This window comes from Dromaius novaehollandiae, chromosome Z, assembly GCF_036370855.1.
Source record: "Dromaius novaehollandiae isolate bDroNov1 chromosome Z, bDroNov1.hap1, whole genome shotgun sequence".
Lineage (NCBI taxonomy): Eukaryota > Metazoa > Chordata > Aves > Casuariiformes > Dromaiidae > Dromaius > Dromaius novaehollandiae.
Window position 1 is genome coordinate 18,369,303 of NC_088132.1, and position 23,641 is coordinate 18,392,943.

The 23,641-nt window shown below is 39.3% G+C and overlaps 1 protein-coding gene across 7 annotated transcripts in view; it reads right to left on the reverse strand.

Annotated features, from left to right (window-relative positions):
- PTPRD (protein tyrosine phosphatase receptor type D) overlaps nucleotides 1-23,641 on the reverse strand; it is a 443,338-nt gene that overhangs the window by 355,704 nt on the left and 63,993 nt on the right. For 2 of the 7 annotated variants that reach the window (XM_064502352.1, XM_064502351.1), the window contains exon 1: nucleotides 6,161-6,662. The exons of 4 other annotated variants lie outside the window; for them this stretch is intronic. The gene's annotated coding sequence lies outside the window, so the exon portion shown is untranslated. Of the gene's footprint in view, nucleotides 1-5,894; nucleotides 6,129-6,160; nucleotides 6,663-23,641 lie in introns of those variants that run through there. One more of the 7 variants, XM_064502353.1, reaches the window with a different exon arrangement.

The following is a 23,641-nucleotide window of genomic DNA, read 5'->3' on the forward strand; positions in this document are numbered from 1 at the left end:
AAATAAATAAATAAATTTGCATTATTTGCAACTAATTGCAAGTATTAATATACAGTATACCTGTATGGAAGATTTTTAAAAAGCATAGTTTAAGCGGTAAAGAAGTGATACACTTGACGTCTATAGCGCTGAAAGCCTAGGAAGGAAATATCTGGTCCTAGAATTACAAAATGCCTTTTAAAAAAGACTTCCATCTGACAGTAATTTCCAGAGGGGGAGAGAACTCCTTCCTTCTTCTTTTTTTTTTTTTTTTTTTAAAAAGTGATTCACAGAACTTTAATTATGCAGGTGAACAGAGCTAAAACAGTCATGTCTCTCTCTATATACGCTAAAAATCATGACACACATCTGTCTTGTAAATATATTCTCTTATAGCATAAAGCAGACAAAGAAGGGTTCAGAGTATGGAATATGCCCACATATTTTTGTGAACTTTATCTGAATTTTTCAAAAAAAAAGAAGTAAAAAGCATTTTTACTTAACCTTGGTAAATAAAATGTGCTTCACTTTTACCAAGGCATTCACAAATGTTTCCTCATTTCAAACATATGGACTCCTTATACAAAAATTTCAGACTTCTCTGCAAAGTTTTATAAAAGAACACAACCAATGGACAGTTCAAAAAACACTTAATAATTTCTTAATTCTATCAGCATTCTAAAGTAACAGAAACTACTGAGTTCAAACTCAGCAAACAGCTATTTTTCAGAGGTCAGAAAGCCTATGACATTGTTACCAGAATGTCTGTGAATTTCCTCCCAGTACACCAGCTAACAGAAAGCTGGACCACAGACTGCCGCTTTGAGTAAAAACAGTGAATGAGCCAAGCTGAGGCACTGAAATCAAAATGGGTTTGGGTAAATTTGCAAATGTAAAGAATACCTTTTTACAAATTTGCGAGCTATCACATTTATTTCTGTCAGTTTGGCACTGATCATATCCATCATGAGAATTAGCTGATTCTGCCATCTAAAAAGCCAGATTTTACACATCACTTGCTGAACTCTGACTTAGATTCCTAATTTCCAGAGCATTAAAAACAGTAAACGAAAGAGCAACACCATTGCTTGCTTTATTCCATATACTGCATTAGACATACTGTTTGTAGGAAAAGTATGCATTATCTGGCTACAGTGTGAGCAATTCAGCTAACTAGGACATCCATTTTGATTGTCTGCAAACAACAAATTAATTTGTATACCAATGGAGCGATTCCAATAATTTGAAGTTTATTGGAAATCTCAAATAACTTAACTATTCTTAGCCTTGAAGAAGCACAGCACAGTAAGTATATTATGGCATGCCCTCCAATATAGTAAATCAAAGTGTCTAAACTTCTGTCATTTTCAGTTGGCTAACAGGAAGGAAATTTCTGTATGATGCTCCTTATATTTGAAAGAACACCTAGGATCTCTGGCAGATATTAGAAAGACACAGGTACAAATACAGGGTTGATTTCTGCAAAATTTCTACCTGTTTTGGAAGTCTACTGCAAAATCCATCACCATTTTTCTCCTGTTACTATGCTACTAAGCCTATGAAAAGGATGTCATGGCATGTAAGCATGAGACACTTAAGCCTGCAGAGTCTTTTGATCTCAGGTACGTACAAACTGATACAGATGTATACCTACTATGATGCAGTCAAAAATAAGCTGATAAACAGAACAGTTAGGGTGAATACTTGGGTCTACCAAAGAATTGAAAGAACCTGGCCAAATAATAATTACCTTTTAAAAAGCAATGCTTTCATTACTTACATAATAACTTAATTAGTTTAACTGAATTATTTAAAAGCAAACCATGTTTATTATTTTTTATCAATTTTCTCTGCATTTTAGCAATTTCCCATATGAAGACATGAACATGCAATGTTTTAATAAATATTATCAATCACCAACCAAAAACCATCTGAGCTTACGAAACTGTAAGCTAAAATTGTGCAATAGTAGACATATGGTTCTATGAATGCACAGCAGCTTAAACAACAAGTGAAGCTTGTTGGAATGGAATTTACAGGCAAAGCACTCTTGAACAATCTTTTTCTATATCATCAGATTTCTTCAGTAGATAAGTTGTACAGGCGCTTTCAATGCAGTACATCACCAGGAGAAACAGCTCTTCCTCTTTGCTCCTACTTGGTAAATCATCGATAAATCATATGAAGGAATATTTTTAAACAGTGATTCTGGCTTCAGGCTGCCAAGTTGCCAGTGAACATTCATTAAGTAGCCTAATTTAAGGTCTTTTCCAAAGGAAACAAGGATTAAACAGGTAAAATAAACAATTCATACAGTATGTGAAATTTGGAGTTTTCATAAACGTATGTTGACCATTCTATGTCAAGTGCTTTTAGATAGAATTACATTGTAGGTTCCTGTTAAAACACTGACAGTATTATGTATCTCTTTGACGCTGAATTTAAACGCTCAGTATCTGTATCTCTTTCTCAACTGTTTAAAAATCAGAAAGTTAAAAAATTATGTTATACAAAAGTGAAATATGATGGTTCATGGATCTGTACTGTATTACTCCTTATGATACCTGAAGTGCAGATGAAGTGCCTGTCTTGCATTTCTGACATACCTCCTTAATTTATCAACACTCTGTAAAACTTCATTATGAGCAGATGCCTGTGATTTCAAAAGGCCTTTAGAGTGGGCTTCATTACATGTCATCATTATTTTACACAAGTGCACACACAAAATTATGCTTGATCAATATTTGCACAACTGTAGTCAGTTATGAGACAAAAAGCCTCTCGCAGTAACTGGCTCACATCACATGATATATAAAACTCTGCTTTTTAAAATATATCCTATTAAAAAATTAACATACCATAGCGAAGACGCATTTTCATTGTATGACCTTACAGTGATTTAGCTTAAAAATCCTTTTAAATCAGAATTTTTGAAGAGCTTGGTACAGAAAGTTCATTTTGAAGGAAATCCAATATGCAAATATTTCAGCTGTGCTCTTTTACAAATTGTCTGCCTTGTCAGTTTGAAAAACTGAAAATCAACAATGGAACAGTGTGAGTATACTTGACCTTATTGCTTAATGTCCATCAAGAATGCCACGGTTGGTCGATTTTAAATTTGTGAAACTGACACTCAAAAATGTATAGCACATCTTCAGTCCAGGTTCCATAAATGCTGACTACACTCCAGCCAAAGCCTTGGAACCTCTACACTTCCAAACTTACATAACACAAAGCTAGTTCAAATACACCATCAATCTATGTCTGCTCCCACCTTAGAGTAATCCTGTTGAGTTTATCTTTTAACCCTACACTTGCATTGAACAGTAGCATTACTAATCTAATAGAAGATACATATAGGCAACAAATCTGATTTTCTCAGCTTACAGAAAATATGAAGTGCAGAGAAACACTCAAATCTGACTATGCCCCACATTTTCACCTCCCAAGCTGACATCCTTTCCCAACCACCAAAGCAGTCAGGAGAGCACGGAGAAATGGGGAACTATGTTGCATGTCATATAGGACCGGGGAATGAATGAAGCAGGGTAAAAATCCAAAAGATAATATGCAGATTGCGCACATCTCCTGAACAGTGGCAGCCTCATTTATCAGTAATGAATAAATGAATGGCAACTGTGCTTTTGATGTTAGGCATCTGTGTAAAAAATGTCTTTCTGGTGAAAGAGTTAGCATATGCTATGTACTGGTATTTGCTGTATGACAGCAGTTTATACAGGCCCCTAGTGGCTTAGCACACACAGCAGCAGATGAAGGGGGATCCCTGCTCTTTGGCTGGTGTAGTTTTGGTCCCTGCATTATGCAAATATAGAAATGAAGGGCGACCTTAAAAATGAAAGCTGCATCACTGACTAGATTTAAAATACTAAGTATTTCATTTTTTCCTAGGACCCCAAATCTGTTTTTGCAAACCTTCTCATAACAGTACACACAGATTTAACAACTCCCGTGTAGTTGACTGGCAGTACTGGTATTTGAGTTATGCAACAGTCACAACAGAATGCTTGATTTGTATTATTTAGCACTCATTTATAAAGTAACTCATCAGTCTTAACTGATGAGACTAAAAGCAGATTCTAAGTCATGACTCCTGAAACCTAGAAATACAAAGACACGTTTTTCCTTTCCACGCAGTATTCCTGACAGCCTGCCACAGCACACACAAACCATACTGAATTTCTTAGTGCCTTCTTAGAGTAGAACTGTTCTACTTAGGCAAAGCTCTCAGTGCTTAGCGTGGATACAGAATAGCAATACATCATTTCTGCATTGAGAGAAATCTAAATATACTCTACCATATTACCACAAGTGACAAAACTAAAATTGGAAAGCTACTCCTGTAAAAAGTCTCTCATTAAATCCTTCTTCCTTTCTATGTAAAAGCTACACCACTCAGTTCCTTGAAAATCCCATGCCAGTACATTTACAGCTTTTAGTAATTTTGACTGGGCAAAATTTGACAGCTGAATTTATTAAACTGACCAGTTTGTCAATTTTGCACATAAAGAGATAATAGCAGACCTCATGAGAGTGAATTTAAAGAAACCATCAAAAATTGCCATCTAAAGTAGAATGCAAGTGCATATGGTTGTATTTTGAGGAGCGGAAAATCTTTTTTTCCCTCAGAGTTGCTCTGTTCAATACCAAAAAATGCAAGAGCTTTGTTTGCTCCCAACCCAGGAGAAAATGATGTCATTTACTATACTTCTATATCAAGAAGAATTAACCGTTATAATGTTATAAACCACTATCACACTCCAGAGAAATGAAAAATATTGTACACATTCATTTATTCATCTCTGCATCAAAATCTACGATACAAGTCCTGATACTACACAGTAGTGTAGTTTGTGTCTGAGCAAAACATAGGTTGGAAGCAATTACTGAAAGGCTCAGAAGATCATCATAACTTCCTATATGAATTCTAAGTGTAAGAGGATATAGGGTTAATGAAAAATATTCAACTCTTGCAAATAGGAAACTCCAAAGAAAATCAGTATCTACAGACTCATGTGAAATATTGCACTGTCTCAGGCAGACAGTGAAGGAACACAAATATAAAAACCTTAACTACTCTGTGTAAATAAAGTGACCCTTTTAGGTATGTCAGAAGTCAAAAAATAAATATGGCAAGTGTTGTAAAGAAACTGACATACCTCTATGAGGCAATAACTATACAAAGGCCAGGCAAAAGAATAAAATATGTTTGGCAACAGTCTCAAGAAGTAGGAAGAAGGAGCAGATATTCAAAAGCCGTTTACAAGGAAAAGTGGCAACAGCTTAAGAAGGAAATAATACAGGTCTGTGAATAAGGGAGGAGATAAAAAACATCTAAAAGGCAAAATTCGGGAAAACAACTATTTTATTTGCAATACAGGGAGAGCTTAGCGAAGGGAGTGAAAAGTGCCTGTTCACAACACAAGACCTTACAGAGGGAGCTGGTAAGTTTGCTGAACAATTCTGAGAGCCCCCTCAGCTCGGGAAACTGAGCTTTCAATCCCGCGACGCGCTTTCTTTCCAGCGGTTTAGAAAGAGTAAACAAGTGAATTAAAAGCGCGGTCCACGCAGCGCCGGGTGCCTCCGCGCCCCTTCCCGCCGGCCGGCGGAGGCGGGAGCCCGCCGAGCCCAACGGCCGCGGTGCCCAACGGCCGCGGCCCCCAACGGCCCCGCGCCCCCCCCCAGCGGCGCGCGCCGCCTCCGGTCCCCGCCGCGCCCCCGTCTCCCCACCAGCCCCGATAAGCAAAACCAACACCATTAATATTAACGGTTCAGCCGCGGGAGCAAGCGGTCCCGCTTCGCGATGCACAAATCACGTAACCTCTGCCCCCCCGCCTGCCCCCCGGCCGGGCACCGTGGCAATTCAGTGGAAACGTCGACTCTGATCAATCACTTACCCTCATCCTGCCCCCATCCCCCGTCCGCACGCCGCACAACTCTCCCAATTCTCTGCGCGGGCCTCGCAGAGAGAGGAGGGGAGAGGGCTGGCGGCGGGGAGCCCCCGGGGGCAGAGGTGGGGTGCGGGCGTGTGTGCCAGGCACATGTGTGCGGGGCTGCACACCCGCCCGTCCCCGGCGCCCTCCCCGCACGCACAAACGCCCCGAAAGGGCCGGCGCGGGCGGAGCAGCGCGGGGGGAAAATGGGTCAGGAGCGGGGCAGTTACCTGGTCATGCTGGCTCCCCCGGTCCCAGCAGCAGCCGCCGCCGCCGCCCGCCCGCCCGCCACCGCCGCCGCTTCCCTCCGCCGGCGCCACCTCCTCCCGCTGCTCCCGCTCGTCTCCGGGGCGGCCAATTTAATCCGAGCCCCGCAGCAGCAGCAGCAGCCGCCACGAGCAGAGCCCCCGGCCGCTGCCGCCCGGCGCTGGTGCCTGTCGCTCACAGTCCGGCGGCGGGGAGCGGGAGAGAGTCAGCGAGAGTCCGAAAATCCAGCATCCAGGGAGCCCGGTCCCCGCGCCCGCCCGCTGCTTCCAGCGCCACCTCTCCTCCGCGCGGCTCTGCTCCGCTCTGCTCTTTTCTTCTTCTTCTTCTCCTCCTGCTCCTTCCTGCGGCGGCTGCTGCTGCTGCTGCTGCTCCCGGGCGCGCTCTCTGTTCCCGAGCTTCGGCTCTGCTTCCCCTCCCCTCCTCCTCCTCCTCCTCCTCCTCCTCTCCTCCTCCCTCTCTCCTTCCTCCTTCCCCCTTCGCGTTTTTTTTTTTTGTTTTGCCTTTTTTTTTCCTTCGTCTCTTTTAGCAGATTTTTCGGCTACAAATAGCAGCGAGGTCGCCCACCCAGGCTCCCCCCACTCTCCCGCCCCCCTCCGCAAAAAGTGCAGCGCAAACAAAAGCGAGGGCAGCGGGCCGGGGGCGAGCGAAGAAAGCCCCCAGCAGCCGCTCGCCACAGCCCCTTCCCGCCGCTGTCCTCCGCTCCGCGGGGGCAGAGGGGCGCGGGGCGAGCCGAGCGCTGAGGGCGAGCCGCGCTCCCCCCCCCCCCCGTCTTGTTTTGTGTGTGTGCTGGGGAAGGGGGGGTGTTAATCCTCTTACGCTGTGTGGATCACAGGATCCGGATGGCCCCAAGTGTTAGTGAAAGCTTGTTGCCGAGCTGTGTGAGAGAGGGAGGGAGAGCGAGAAAGGCAGAGAGACAGCGAGCGAGGCAGCTCTGGAGAGACGGAGCCCCCCGGCCTGGCCCGCTGGCTGACCGAGCCCGGGGCCGAGGCCGGGAGATGCGCACCGCACCGCACCGCACCGGGACACACTGCACACACACTACACACACCGCACACCGCACACACCACACGCCACGCACACGCGCGCGCGGCAGGGCGGTGGGGGAGGGGAGGCGTGGCCGGGTGACGTCACTCAGCGGGAGCCGGGTGCACCGGCCCGGCGCGGAGCTTCGCGCCCGGCTTTGCCGGCGGCGGCCGCGGTCACGGCGCTGCCCCACGGCGCTGCCCCACGGCGGGCGCGGGCACGGCGCTGCCCCGCGGGCCCGCACGGGCGCGGGGGGCCGCAGAGCGGGGCGGCGGGCCCGGGGTGCACCGCACCGTTGGCTTCACAACCGATCTGTCATAGCGCCCTGTTCCTAGAGCGTTGCTCTTCCCCCCCCCCTCCCCACCCGCAAAGGGAAATACTTTCCGTTTCCTCCCTCCCCCAAAACTTCCCGAGACACATAAATTTCAGAGTTTAACTGCCTAACTGCTTGTCCTGATCTGCACTCAGCTAGTTAAATCATTGGGGTTATGAGACCTGTCAATGAAAGAGGGGTGTTATGAGAAGAGTTACAGGGTGGGGAAAGAGCGTAGAATAAGCTAATATTTGCATAGGCAATAACAGTTGCATATGGCAACTTTTCCCCATCCCCCAAAATAAGTAGATTTCGTGCTCACGGACACCCCAGGGCACTGGGTGCAGCCAGTGCAGTGCGGTGGCACTAGCAGAAATCCCCACTTTTCCTGCCCGGTTCTGTCTAACCCACAGTAAAGACTGGCATAAGCGAAAACTACAGGCTTGAGATGACCAGCACGCTGGAAAACCTCGCTGTGGGCTTCCAACTCTCTTAGACGCCTGGAGCACATGTGCGCTCCATGGCTCGGTGCCTCCTCAGTAAAATGGAGTAATTAACTGCACAGGTGAAGTGTGAGGATAAACACAGTAAAGACTGCTAGTCAGTCACTATGGTGATGGGAGTCCGTGAAGACACATTTCCACCAAAGTTGCTTTACTGACTTCCACATATATAAAGTTACTGACGCAATGTTTACCACACTGGGACTTAAACATCCAAGTTCAGCACTGTCTTGCCACAACCAGGCTTTTTAATCAAGCTGTATAGCCCCTGACTCTGATACCAGCCATGGTGGTCCATGGAAAGTTCATTGCAGATCATAGCTACTTTTCCGTGGAGGAGAGGGATTTGGGCATTTTCTATCACACAGTGTTTTACTTTGCACTGTAAGGTAGTGCTGCCAACATGAAGGCTATTTCTGACAAAAGGGAAGATAAACTTTGTTCTCCCCAAGTCCTATAAATCGTTGTCTTCTTTTGACACACAGCCAGTTACACCATGAAAAATAATCCCCAAAATAACCTTACACTTAAAGAAGCACTGGCCCTTTCAGAATGGTATCTTTCAAAATACCGAATGACTTTGTATAAAAATCACTTTGTGTAAAAGGTAAATATATGAAATGTAACACGGATGACTACTTTTTATCTTTCAAAAAGTACTATGCAATAAAGAACTAACTTTTAAACAAATAACTGCGGCTTCAAAGGGAATCAACAAAAAATTCAAAAGCTGGGCAAAATGCTATTTTATCTTTACTGTAAGAAATGCGGTTAGAGAAAACAAAAAGTAAATCCTCACCTTTGCCCCCTTGATTCAAATGACTGCAAGTCTGTATTTGCTTTGAAATGGCAATACCGAATAGGTATTTAAGGTTTTAATGTTATGTCCCAGCAGTTTTAATCAGTTTAGTACAGTTTTAGTGCTGTTCATGCTGTGATCCTTGCATGGCATTGAAGAATTGAGCAATAAACCCGTGCATTTTATATTTTTCATGTGGTATCATAACACAGATGTGAGTTTTGGGACTACATTTAGCTTTCCATTATCTTAGAGTCATAACCAGGTTGTGCTGCTCTTCCTTCTGTTCTTTCAGTCGGCATCACAATACACATCAGGAATAAATGTGTTTCCTTCTATAACAGTACTAAAAACAGGTCTAGTGAATAATACTTATAAGATTTCCAGTTTGTGTAGTGCTGCTAAAGGAACAAGCAGAAGAAATAAACCTCAGTTCATGAAGCAACATGAAAAAAACACCATACTCACTGTTGCTCTAATGTATACCAGCACTTGTTATCATCAGCATAAATTTTATACTAATGATAGTAGTGTACACATATGCATACATTTATGCACCATTAGAGATACTGTACCTCTAATGTTCCCTCTCTGTTAGGAAGAGAAAGCATATCAAGAAGCATAATTCATCTGTTACAAACTACTAATTAAAGTGCTTTTCCAAAATGCATAAAAAATTCAAACACAACACTCTATACTAGTGTTCTATTTTTGCCAAGGCTGCAGCAGTACATTACGCTAAGGCTAGTACAACACTGAATTGGAAAAACATTTACAAATTGTATTAACTTTGAAATGTTTCCTATAAAATACTGAACAATCTCTAAGAGCCGTACCATGAGATACACAGCTTCTGCTACCTCATAATTAGATTAGGTTTGGAAGATAAGAACCTTCTATTTTTTTTAAGGGGAAAAGAAAAAGGGTCTTTTCCTTTTATGTCATTCAGAATTAAACATCGTGTATTCCCTCAGAATCTACATAAAAACAGACATCTTTCTTTCATCATTCAAAATTAACGGTTTATATCCTGTTCCTCCTGCTCATGCAGCTGCTTCCGTTGTCCCCACGGAGGTGGGGACATCAGCAGTGCAAGCACGATGCAAGCCAAGGTTTAAAACTTTAAGAATATAACAAAGGTGGGAGAAAAACTGGTCAACTTTCCATCCATCTTTCTGCATACCTACCTGCAACCACACCCTCTCTGAGTGACTTCTGCTATAGCTTTTCACGTACAACCCAAAGGACTGGCAGTATTGTTTCAGTCTCATGAATTTCAAGTATTAAACAGTACTATATTAATAGTGCACAATAGTATTTTCACCTCAGCTGCTCTGCTTTGGACTGTTCCTTGTGTCCAGGATCAAAGGGCAACCCAGTAAACTATTTAGTGCAGTGGGACATGCCATTAACAACTGGAACCAGTGGATATTGGATTACTGCAGAGAAGAGTGAGTGAGGCAGGGTGAGAAGGAACCAGAAAGGACACTCTTCAGTGGCCTCTCCTATTTTTTTGTTGCATACAGCAGGATAGCTGTATATTACAATTCTTTATAATTAATATATATCAAGCTGTCAGCTAAAATCTAACAGGTGATTTGTCACAAAACTCCATTAATGCATATATTAGACATTGGCTTACTAAATGATTACGAGAATCATTCCTGAGTTACTGCACTGATATTTGAAAATTCTCATTTGTAAGCCACAAGACACTGTGAACTGCCATTATTAAAGATAATAAAATACTGCTAGACAAGTAAACGCATGTGTTGTCTATATACAAAAATTTATTCAACTAACACTCGTTGAGTACATGTCTTTTATATGCTGATTTAGTACCTCAGCAGACATTCTCAGTTCTTATCTTTATCTTGTAAACATTCATGATTCATATAAATCTTTCAAATGATGAAACCTAGGTAGTTAGAGACAGAAATATGGAGAAGAAAGTGATTTTAAGTATTTTTTTTATGATCATTTTTGCTGTGTTCACTATTTTTTACCTCCTGTCGTAAGGAAATGAGGCTTTGTACCACCGTGTGATCGGTCTGGCGTTCCAAACAACTTTTGCATCTACCGGCAAATTTTAAATATATTTCAGAGAAGGGCACAGCTTTCAAATCCTACATGTCTCAGCTGCTATCCTGCCTTTCCTTCTGTGGAAATCAGGGTTTGATGCACGAGAGAGACCCACAGTACTGGCCCCACTGAGTCAAAAGCCATTTAAAGACAGCCCACGACCTGGCCAGAGCCATTAGCCATGGGCCAGCCTGCACGCTTGCCCTGGCCAGTTCACAGCGCTGAGCTGGGCGCAGGAGAATCCAGGGAAGCGGAAAGGATGGTGGACACGGTACATAAATACAAAGGAAATTAGGCTTGGTTACTTCCACCACGGATGGAACAACTTGTTGTATTAGCTCTCTGTGCTATTTTTTTAACTGAAAAGAGCAAGAGGCCTAGAAAATGAGTAATTAATCACACAGTACATGAAAATCTGCAGGGACTTGGAGACGATGAAGTAAGATCAACTTTATCAGAGTGTGCTAGAGTGTGTGCCACAAACTGAAAATAAACAGCAGCATATGTATGGAAAGCTGTAAATAAGATTTGTAGATAGATGAGATAGCTTTGTCTTCTACTTCTAGAGTATTTGGAGTTTCTCAGATGTACGGAGAACTCTGCTAGCAATTTGGAAAGAATATATTTGGAATGCAGAACACAATCGTGGTATTTTTTTCTTAAAAGTTCATGCATATGTATATAATGCTTGTACAAACATAGGTGTAGCAGGTCTATGTCAAGATTTGCTTTACATTTGAATCAAATAGACTAGGTGGTTGTTTTGTTCTTTCTTGATGGTTTCAAAATATAGTCTCCACAGAAAGAAGTGCCCCTAAATTTGAATGACAGCAGCAAGAATTAAGACTAGAATATCATGAAGTTTCTGATATCAGAAGAGGAAGATGGTTTCAATAAAGGAAAAACAGTAGCCAAAAGACAGCTTCTCTATTCACATCTTTTAAAATGCTCAAATTGAAATAGGTGCCTTACAGTTATTTAGTGTAAGATTGTTTTATGGTTACACACACACTCTGTGAAAACAACATGGCACCAGTTTACACCTGCAGGTTAGAGATCATAGTCCCAATGTCACTCCTTGGTGCAAGTCCTGATGGCAAGTAACTGAATTCATGTATTTTAACATGCAGGAAGAAGAGGAAGATACTAATGCAGTAACCAGTTCACAGAACTAGAAGATTTTTTTAATCTTCTATCTGATTACAGACTTCTAGTTCCTAAGAAATTACTGTTTAGTTTACATAGCCTGTTTTATGTAAAAGTCTGTTAAAGCACTTTGTAGAAAATTGAGGATCTCACAAACTAACAACAAACTGGTGCAAGTCAAACCTCATAAATCTGAATATTCTCCCTGCCAAATCTTAAGGAGGTTCAGATCACAAAGTGGCATGCAGCAGTGCTGTGCTGACTGGGGGTTAGGTGTGGGGTAGAGGGAGGAGAAGGAGAAACCTTAGTTTATTTCCTGACCTCGATCCCTTTGTTTTTGAATACAGGAGTGTTGTGGAATTAGTCTGCTCAGTCCTCTGAGAGAGGGAGTGTTTCTCCATTCCTCTCATGTGACCTCTTTTATTCTAATAAATCAAGAGACATAGACAAGCGCTGGAAGGAGCAAGATACGCTCAGCCTTTCCTAGGGGTGGTGCTGTATTATGGAGCATTGCAGGTCAGAATGGGAAAAAGGAAAAGAGGAATATAAATGGAAGTTTTTCTCAGCATCTCTCTCCTTACAGTCAATATTTTAAAGTCAATATTGCCGTGGGCCTAACAATATTTCAGCAGCAATATTGCTGAATTTCTACAATACTGAAAGAAAGACTTTTTTTCCAAAATCAGATATCCGTTTTTCTTACAAGATCACTTTAAGATTGACAATAAAATATAGAGTGGGCACTATCCTGCCCTTTCTTGCTTTTGCATCTATCTCAGGATGACCAAATGTAAACCTCTTCTGTTGAATCTGAGTACTTTGCACAGACTCAGTTAAGCTCCCAACATTACTCCCGTTTCACCCCAACATTACTCCCATTTACTTCAGAGAATTTGTTTCCTAATTAAAAACATGGAAAGTGATTTGGTAAACACCGTATGGCTAGGAAGAGTTTCAGCCCTACTTTCAGTGGACAAGTGGCCATACTGCAAAAATGGTGTCTAGTTTTATACTTATGTTCAAGCCAAGAACTCTGTAGGAAATTAAATTATTCTCTCATTTCTAAATATGATTTCTCCAGAGATAGCTGTAAGTTTATTGGCAGGTCAGTCTAGGCAAAAAGAACACCTGAAGTCTTTAGTTTCAAGTACCATTAATCCAGCACTTTTCATGAGCATTGTATTCACCTTATTTTCAATTTAAAATATAAAATATTGTGATGTCTATGAATTTTGATATCAGAAGAACATTTCTACAGCATGGCCTAGGTTGACTGGTATAAAAAGAGTGCTGAATTTCACTTAAATGTTGAAAATCTGTATTTTACTTACCACTACACTATTTGTGTTACTTTGCTTTAATACCAGCTTATGTTTCTTTCTAACGTTAATCACTGAATGCGAACCCACTGAACATTTACTTTATTACAGAATGTAGTATATAAACTATGCACTAGCATATCCTTTTAAGGAAGCCTGTGTATTTTGGGCAGAACAAGAGGTGTTAAAACCACATTATCCAAACAAATCTGCTCACCACACAACATTCTCTAATCATTTTCATTCTTAGCAATGCAATTAAAACAGAAATTAGGACCACAAGAATATTCTATATTTTAGCCAAAGAAGTTATTCATGAAAAAAGAATGGAAAGATTAAATCTGTTGTACTGAATCCAGATTATTAGCAGAGCTTGAGTTCCAAGTCCTTTGTGTTTCAATGTTGAAAAGCACTTTTCTATATTAAACTAGCCCTGTGAGGGAAATCACATATTAGTCACAGTTTTCCAATTGGAGCGTTAATTTTTCAACTAGGGAAGCAAATTCTCAGAGTTCTGTTATAAAAATGACAATCCATTTGTTATAAACCTGAGCAGACGACTTCTTAGGATGCAGATACTGTTCAATGAGCACCAGGTGATTTTTTTGTTTGTTTTTTTTTTAATATAAACCAGAGCTACAGCTCTGTCCACATGAACTGATACTGGTGGAAATCAAACGTATAACCTAAGGACATGGTATTTTCTCGGCTGTTTTTTTCACTGACATGGCAAAAATAATTTCTACTCTGGCACAAAGAACTCAACAGGAGCAATAGGCTCCAACTTTTATGGAACAGTTGGAACATGATTCTTTTCAATCTCAAATAGGTTCTGCATGCAGGATGCAGTTGTGTTAAAAAAAAAAAAAAGAGAGAGAGAGAGAAAAAGAGACCTTTCCCTCTCCAAACTTGTTTTCACTTCCCTTGTATCTCTCTGGGGTGAGCACAGTGGTGGCTGGCTCCTGCTTGGTTCTACAGCAATGTTCAGACAGGTGTCTTTCCTCCAGCTGAAGCCATCAGTGTCTTTTCATCTTACATCCACCTCCTTACAGTTCTTCCCAGTCACCTACTTCTTAAATCTTTTAGTATTTCCTTTCTCTCTGTCAAGTGGTTTTCTTCTTCCTCCTCTCCTTCTTATCTCTCCTTCTTCAAATTCAGCATTTCTGTTCTATTCCAAGATCCTGTTTTACCTTTTCAGTTCTTTCCTCTTTACCAGATTTATCTCATATTCTCTTCCCTGAAACACCTCTTGCATCAACATTACTGTGTCCCAAATCCACCTTTCACCTTAGAAGCATGCCCTTTTGCTTACATACTTAATGAGAGAAAGGAGAAATGGATAAGGTCACTTAGACTGCATTTTTTCCACATCCCAGTCAAATTCCTCGCACTCAGGATACTGAAAAGGAGGCTGTTGCAAAACAACACCCTGCATCCAATACCTACACTACTATCTTATACAGAAAATCCCTTAGAAACTGGAGATACTGAGATGGGGAGTGATTCTCAACACAGGATCTCCTGTTGCCTATTTCTCCTTGATATGGTGTTCAGTAGCTGAATGGTTGGCTGGCTGCAAGCTGCAGTGTGGAGCACTGTTCCCCATTTCTCCGTCTCGAGCCAAGTTGTTTTGGCACTAGAAAAAGTAACAGTGGTCTCAGAGGAGATGACGTACAGCTAATATTTATAAGCTATTATCTGGAAGCTATTATACTTCAAAATTTTGAGGAGAAGGAGAGTCAAAAGAAAGGGAGGGAAAGGTAAGTCTTTATCTTATCTGGTCCTGATTTAGAAATAACTCACAAATATAGAGTGATATTGGGGAGCATTAGGAGCAGTAATAAAAGGTTTAAACTGCCCCAGCAAGAACAGCAATTTCTTGGGATCAGAAGTATGTAATTCAAATATCACTAATATGAACCATGCTTATTCTCACATAATACAGGAGGAATAGGATTTGCATAATTCATAGTAAAGAGCATGCTGAATTTCAGGGCATTTATAAGAGTTTGCCCCTGCAGACTCCGTAGTGAACAGCAGCTGATTTTATGGACTCAGAAGAGCAGTCTATTTAAAAGGTGCAGCTTGAAAGAACGCTGTAATCTTCTCTCTTTGCATTCTCACTCCCAAGGTGACAAAATGTGAGGATGATAGCGATGATGGAGGTGTCTTCCTGTAATTATGCTCTCGGCACATCCAGCAATAAGCTGAGTACCATCAGTAGAATCTGAAACAACAACATATGCTACCTAAAGGAGATAAATCATTATCTCCTTCCATCACACGGATTCTTAAACTACCTCTTTCTGTCTACCCTTCTTTTTTTAAGGAAAAAAAGAAAAAGACAAATTTCTGATGCAGCAAAGTGCTTTTAATCTGGACATTTTCTGCATTACGTAATAATTTTTAAAAACAAAAGAGGGGGTGAACTTGAACTTATTTTCTGGACACAGGAAAGCAGTGGCTTTTATGAAAATTTTGTGTATAATTTCACCAAGAAGCATTCAGGGAGAGGAACTGGGTTTTTTAGTTACAGCAAACAAACAAACAAACAAACAAACCTGCACTTTAAAACTTTTCTTTCAAAGGGGATTGTTATTTTATTTTATAGTTACTTGGGCACCATGTAGGAGGAATGGAGAGAGTGTTTATATGGGTGGAACAACATTCATGAAGGTGAAAGAAAGAAAGGAAAAAATCTTCATAGACGTTTTTATCAGTCCAAATTTCTCGAACATTAGAGGTTCTTCTGGTTCATCAACTCAGTGTAAGTTACCAGAGCATGTAACCACCACTGCAGTTGCTTCTCTGCTCATTGCTAGGAGATGCTGTCCATCACAGCCTAATAAATATTTTGGCCTCTGTACTCTGGTGTTACTAAGCAGAAAAAAGACAGGCATGCCTCCAGAAGAACCATTCTCCTCATTCTACTCTTAGAGATCTCTAAGTAATACAAAGACCACAAATATAATAAACAATAAAGACTGGGATATGTTGCTTTTAAATGATCAGTTAATTTTAAATATAGTGGGAAACAAAAGGAAAAATCCTAAGCACAAAGAATAGCATAAAGGAAAGTTTCAGATGCCATTTGTATTTCTAGAAACATGTGCTGCAGTAAGTAACTATTTCTTAGTCAGTAAGAATATGGCCCTGCTAAGTATTTTTCTGTTATTTCCTGAGAGAAAAATTCCTCTATCTTGTGAGTATAGTCTATATGTGTTATTCCTGTCCTGTACTTGGCTTGGCTTAAAATACACATTTGTCTGTGCTCAGTTCAGTTAACGATTATGGTTGTTCTGCATTTATGACCTGTGCCTTTCATTATTTACCATTCTCCCACCCTGCAGAAGCAGTGCCTGAAGAAATCTCCTTCCAAAGCAAACTAGAAGACTGAAAACTTCCATTAATGCAGAGGGAAGGCTCCCCGGAGCTGATAGTTATTTCCTTATTTATATCCTTTCACACTATGCTGTCTTGAGTTTGTCAGGAAATACTGACATTGTAGGGTGTCTAGCAGTATCAACAGTAATGCTAATTGTAGTCCTACACACCAAAAACACAAGGACTTAACATGTTTTCTGGTCCTAGAGTAACGTTTTCACAGAGCCAGAAAAAAGCACCTTGTGTCTGGTGAGTATAGGAAGGACTCGTCACACTGAGGTCTTGAAAAGTTGTGTGTCACAGGCTGTGTACTTTAGTACACCATCTCATGCCAGCATCCAAAACTGAAGGAGACAGAAATAATAAAAAATTAAAGCAGGCGTAATGGAGATTTTTTTGTTTTACTCACTAGTATCCTAAGCTACAATATTATTCTTATATGTAGCTAGTAAAACTATACAATTAAATACAGAGCTGAGCATATACTTTTGTACCCCTCTGTGCAATTTTTGTATTATGATATTGGTTATCTATACAACAAATATCATAAAGGATATGTAAACAAAGGCTCTACTTATGCAAATGCCTATGCACAGCGTAATTCTAAGAATATTCTAAGCATTCACACTACACTTATTGAGATGAGTCTCTTATTTAAAATGATGCACCTGGATAAGCATTTGCAGAAGAGACATAAAAAATTCAGTTACTTTTCACTCTAAAGGCTGAATTGTCTTCAGAAAATTTTAAAAGATCCAATGAAAAGTATGCTTTCGTGAAGATGATAGATGCATATATCCCAAAGATATCCAAAATACTGTCACCAAGTAGAAAGCGTTTAAAGAAATACTAGGAGATGATATTCCCAGGGCTCACTACTAAAACCTTAGTGATTTTCATCTCCTCATTATTTACACAAGATTCACTCCTCTTTCTTCTATATAAATTGCTTTCTTATAGGTATGATACAGAGGAGTGATTCACCTCCTCTTACCAAAGCCCGGTGGAAATCTGAGCAGTCTCAGAATTTCACAGGATCTAGCTAGTAAATATAACTGTGACTATATTCAGTGCCTAAAAAATCCCTGTGTATTTTAAATAGAGCAAAAAGGTTATTTTTGCTAGGGGAAAGCCTTTAGATAGGGAATAGCTTTTGCATTTGCAAATCCTATTTTTAATCTCCTTTTGCATTAAATGTTCAGGGATAGTAATAACACTGCAATATCTTCTCAAGAGTTTGGATCTTTGTCAGTTGTCCTGGTTAAAGGTTTCATTATTTGCTACTAGCAGAGCACAGAGCCATGAAGCATTCATTAGTTTATCATTCTAAGTTAATATACAGTATCCATTTAAATGTGGGAAATTCACTTACAAAAATAACTTGGTACATTGTGTGCTGCTTATTGATTGAAAAAAAAGTACTACAGCAAATAGCTGAGGATAAATAACTGTTCTTTTCCAGAGGTTAATATCAGATCAAAGCAGGTTTGTAAATATCACTTTGACACTACCTAATTCAAAACTGTGTTTCTGAAAATGTGTGTGTTTGGATATATGCATATATATACATGATATATATCATATACACATACATAAAAAAGCTTTTCCTAATAACCAAAGTCAAAAGAAATATGAATAATGCAAAATTTGCCTTTATTTCAAAGATTCAAACATGATTAACATAAGTAAATCCATTTATGATATAGACGGTCCATTAGGATACCATTAGAAACTCCTAATCTTCTACCAAGAAGACATTCTAGAATCCTTTGTTTTCATACTTAGTTAAAGCATTCAGAAAAATTAAACTGTTAGACTGGTCCCCTATGAAAACTGATTTGTGACCACAAGAAATCATCCTATGTAATTTAAGAGTCAGTTCATCTATTTCTAATACCTGGAGACATACTTCTGAAACTGTTTTTGATCAAAGAGTGGTCAGTTTTTTTTTAAAGTACACTATTTGCTTTATGTTTAAACACACAGCATCACTAAAAGTGGATAATAATTATTGAATAATATTACATATATGAAATGTGATAACATATACTTTTATACACTTTATCATATAATGATCCAGTATACAAACTTGAAGATTAACTTGCTTATTTGAGACTTAGCAATGATGAAATTTGTAAGCTACATTGTCCTTTTGTTTGAATCATGCCATTATGTGATTAAAAAAAGAAGCATTATGGGACATTACACAAAGAAACAATACACAGTATCTTTGGGACTTAATACTGTCAGTCCTTTCTCAAGTTTTTTTAGGTATTTGTACCATATAAGATAGCTTTGGAACTGTGAAAAGTAAAACTTTGTTAGCACAGGCCTCTGTCTAGACTAATTAAACCTTTCAAGAAGCAGTTAATCTGTCCTGAGTTGGGATATCTTAATGACACTCACCTTAACTCTTTTAAGTATTTTGAATATCTCTAAAGCAGACAAAATGGTTAAATATAACCAGAAAATGAAGACTTCCATTAGAGGGAAGATCATGACTGTATTTTCAAACAAACCTCTTCGGAGAGGAAAGCCTAAATATCTCCAGTGATGTCAGAATCTAGAACTGAAGTTCTTTCTGTTTTTTAATCCAAAGTGTATTAGAGATGATATTGCCGAAGGGTGTGAGTTGCACCCACAATTAAAAGGAGGCCGCTAGCCCTCATGACTCTGCAATTACGTAAGTGACAAGAAATCCATATATCAGAGTAATTCATGATTTAGTATGCCTATAAACTACCTGAGTTAAAGCTAGCAGTAATATTTACAATGAGTATTCAAGCAATAAAGTTGTTAATGTGAAATGCTTCAGAAGTGGATTGCAGATCTGGAGTTTTTATAGTTAGTCCTTTTTGTGCAGTTTCATTTTTCCCACTTATCTGAGGTAGTCATCAGAAATCTGTTTGCTAAGTTTTCTGTCTTCTGATATGATGATAAAGTTCAATGTATGATCAAATTCCAATTAGTGCTTTTATTGAGCAAAACCTTAGCTGCACAAAAATTACTATTTCATTTAAAGCTAACTGTAAATGTCTGAAGTAGTACTATTACTGACTAGTCTAGAAAAATGGGTTTCCATGGTACCTTGTGTTTCCTATGAGTTGTAATAGATCAAGCAGTAATAGATCTGCTAGTAGTAATAGACCTAGCATTAATAGATCTAGTGGTAGTAGATCTAGTAGTAATTGATCCACTATTACTAATGTAAAAGCATAAAAAGAAGCAGTAAGGAGATTTGTATAATAATGAATCTATTTGAATTGCTCCAGGAGAAGTTAAATCGATGTTATATCAAAGCTTCCAGAAACTGCTTTTAAGTTCTCAGAAACTTAAGAGCACCTAGAAATTGTAGTGCTAGTTCTGCATTGACCCAGAGGTATTGAAGGGGAGATTACAATAAGCAGTTCCTTCAGATAGTTCAGCAGCAGTGAGTATGAGTTACTGGGTAATTAGTAGAGACTGATGCACATTAGGAGCAAAGATCATTCAGATTTTGAACTTGTTTTCTTCACATGTCTTTGTTGTCATATTATGATCACTTTTTGCAAATATGCCAATGAGCAAGTTTACCTTCAGGAATAGTTACAGAGACTCTATGTGTTAAATCAACATTGGGCAGTATTATTAGAAATTCTGAAGCAAATTTGCTTCTGTGACCCAGTCTCAAGAACTACAAATGCAGAATACCCTGAACTATCAACTTCTATTGTTACCATTACAAATAGTCTATCCATACCAGTTTAAAACAGGGTTAATTTAAAATTATCCTTTTTTTGAGTGCATGGGGAGATTGTGCTTTTAATGTGCAGCAGCATATTTGCTTACACTACTTATTTTTAGGACATGATTTATTCCATTAAGAACCCTGCTGCCCACAGTGGTCTTCTAGCAACAGGAGAGAGCTCTTTCCACATCAGTCCTTTCTGCAAACACATGTGGTGGGAAAACATCTTCCACATCATAAAGATCTACTCAGTGAAGAACTACTGTCGTTGTATCTTTACCCACACTGCTTCATTGCTAGATGGTCTCCCTATCTAAAATGACTTTTCTAGATGTACAGGCTGTTTGCTATTTATTATAATTATTTTACATATAATTTGTCAAATACATGCAAGATATGTTCCTATAGTTAAATCAGAGAAACGTAAGGTTTTTTGTTGTCAGATCCTGCAAAACTGTTTTATAAAAGGGCACCATTGCCTAAGGTGTGGCATGCCAAAATGACTGTAGTGCTTTAGGATCTGGATGACTTTCCTCCATCAATATGTTATTTACAAAGTTATAATTAACAGAAGGTCATCACGAAATTATATACCTCAGTAAGTAAGTAAGTAGCTTTTGTCATTAATTATAGGTGAGGAAAACAATTTGGTTGCTTGTAATTGCCAACATAACTTTATGTTAGAAAAAATCCATGTGGATGTCTACCTAAGGATGAGCTGGGAGGTGGGGATGGACCTGGAAACATTCAGGCTCTGTTTGAATAATCAAAGAAAATAAGACTTGGATAACAAGCCAGAGATGAGAGGAAAGACTGCAGTAGAAGAAAAACAGGTATTCATGGGACACGGGTATTAGGACAAAGGAGGTGGAAAAAGGCTTTAAAACCATACCCCCCTTCACAGCCTTGAACAGAACACAGAACTTTTTCATCTTCCCATTCTTCTGCTGCCAAAAAGACTCTGAAAAATGCAGCAATAAGTGTGTTTTGTATCTACTGTTGGTCATTCTGGAGGATGCCATCTGGAGGATAACAACTTAACTGTTGTTATCATTTACTTTATTAGCTCAAGAGACAGAGGTCTGTATAATGGATCTAATCAGAGACTCCGGTCCACCTGAAGGGATCACTGTGAGGATCGCTATGATGTTAAATGATTAATTTCTTTGGCGGGGGTCTAGTTTTGTTTGGATTAACTGAATGAGGAATGTTTCCTTTATTTGTTCTTCAAAAAGTGGACCACTATCACCCTATAGTTATTTAACAGGATTTCTTCTTTTCCATGTACAGTTGGCAATATCATAACATTTATCTGGCAACCAGCAGCAACTGCTAACCAGAGCCATCGGTATCAAGAAAGAATGACATTTTAAGCTGAAACAAATAGTTATTAACAAACAAGGACCTGAATGAGCACTGTAAGGACACAGCAATTTCCGTGAACCACCAGCAAGTCGGCAGAACTGTACTAGAAAAACTGGGAGATGCTGACATAGGAAACTCAAGGTTGGGTTCTGCTTTCATGGGCAGCTCTACAGGTGATGGGCAGAAAATGCCTTGTAAGTTTTATATTGTTAGGTTTCTTATAGCTCATTAGTTTGCTGGTAGAGAGATGATATCCAGTTCTTCTATAGTTTTGGCAGTTAAAGATGTGACCACAAAGCAAAATGAACTGAGTGTAGCATGCGTTAGCTCCTTACTAACAGCAATGAAGTTGCGACTGCATGGGTCTGAACACCTGATAGCAACAAGGTTTTGTGCCTTGAAAACAGTTCTGGTTGCAAATGGAGGTAACCAGATAGGCCCTGTAAACACAGAGTAATAGACAACCTGCATTTAAAAAGCTCGTAGTCTGAGCAGAACAGCCAAAATAGCATACAAATAGAATTTATGACCATATCACAATTAGAAATATGCAAATCTTGCAATGATTTAAATCAAGAATGGGATTAATGAAATGATAATGTAAAATCAGAGCAAGGGCATGGAAAGAAAGGACAAATAAAGGCACAAAGCAAATCATAAGTGGGAATGAAAGGTCAGTGCTATTGCTGTTGCTATTGCTATTGATTGCTAATGCTAAGAAAATCAGCTCATCTGCATCCCCCCATTTGCCAAAGTTAGGTTTGTTGGAGATGTACAGGAAAGGTTTTTCTAGCTTTTCTCTGACACAGCTGTTTGAAACTAGTAGCAATATTTTAAAGCTTGTATGAAAATACACAATGCTTAAAATTATCATTTACTTTGCAGTAATTACTGCCTGTCACACATTTGGAAATCTATTTTTTGCATTTTTGTTAAACAAACACACTGTATCCTCTAGTAACATTTGATGTTAGTTTACCAGTTTTAAATGTTCTAAATTCCAATTACAAAGTCATAAAATAAAGTGATATAAAATCTGTCTACAGTATGTTTCTTAGATACAAGTCAGTCTTTCCTTTCTGCTCTTTAAAGTAATAGCCAAACTCTGCACTCGCTTACATTATGTATGTGCATAAATCCAGCTGTAGTCAAAAGAAATACTGAAGATTTAAGGTCTTATAGCCAACATGGTCCACAACCTCTTTTCTGAGAACTGCAATCCTCTTTGGGTTTAACTTTTTAGAAAGATTTCTTTTCTGCGGTTTTCGTATAGTAAAACAAATGAAAAGTATCTAGTATATTTCTCAGCTCCTCCATATCCAGACATAAATGGGACACCATGTCTGACAAAATTATGGTTATAAACGCTACTGTGCCATTGACTTTTCCTTCCAGTTTTGTATGGAGTACTTCTTGGTTTAATCTGCTCAAAATCTTGCTATGTCATAGCAGAAGTTTTTATAAATCACTTTTCACTGCTTTCACAAGCTAGAGGAACTTTTCTTGTATTCCAGAAAAGATTCCAATTATAAAGGACTGTTATTTTAAAATTAAAATGAAAGTTAAAACATACCTTTGACAAGAAGAATGCATCTACCAGGGTTTTCTTTATGACTTTACTGGCTGCTAACTATATATGCTGATAAATGTACCAAAATAAATCTTTCCTATATTTATACCATATTTTTATAATAAAAAAATCAGATGTCCTACAGTTCAAGAACAGGAAGAGGTTTTAGGACTTTAGGAGCATTAAGTTAAGAAAAGCTAAGAAGAATAGTTG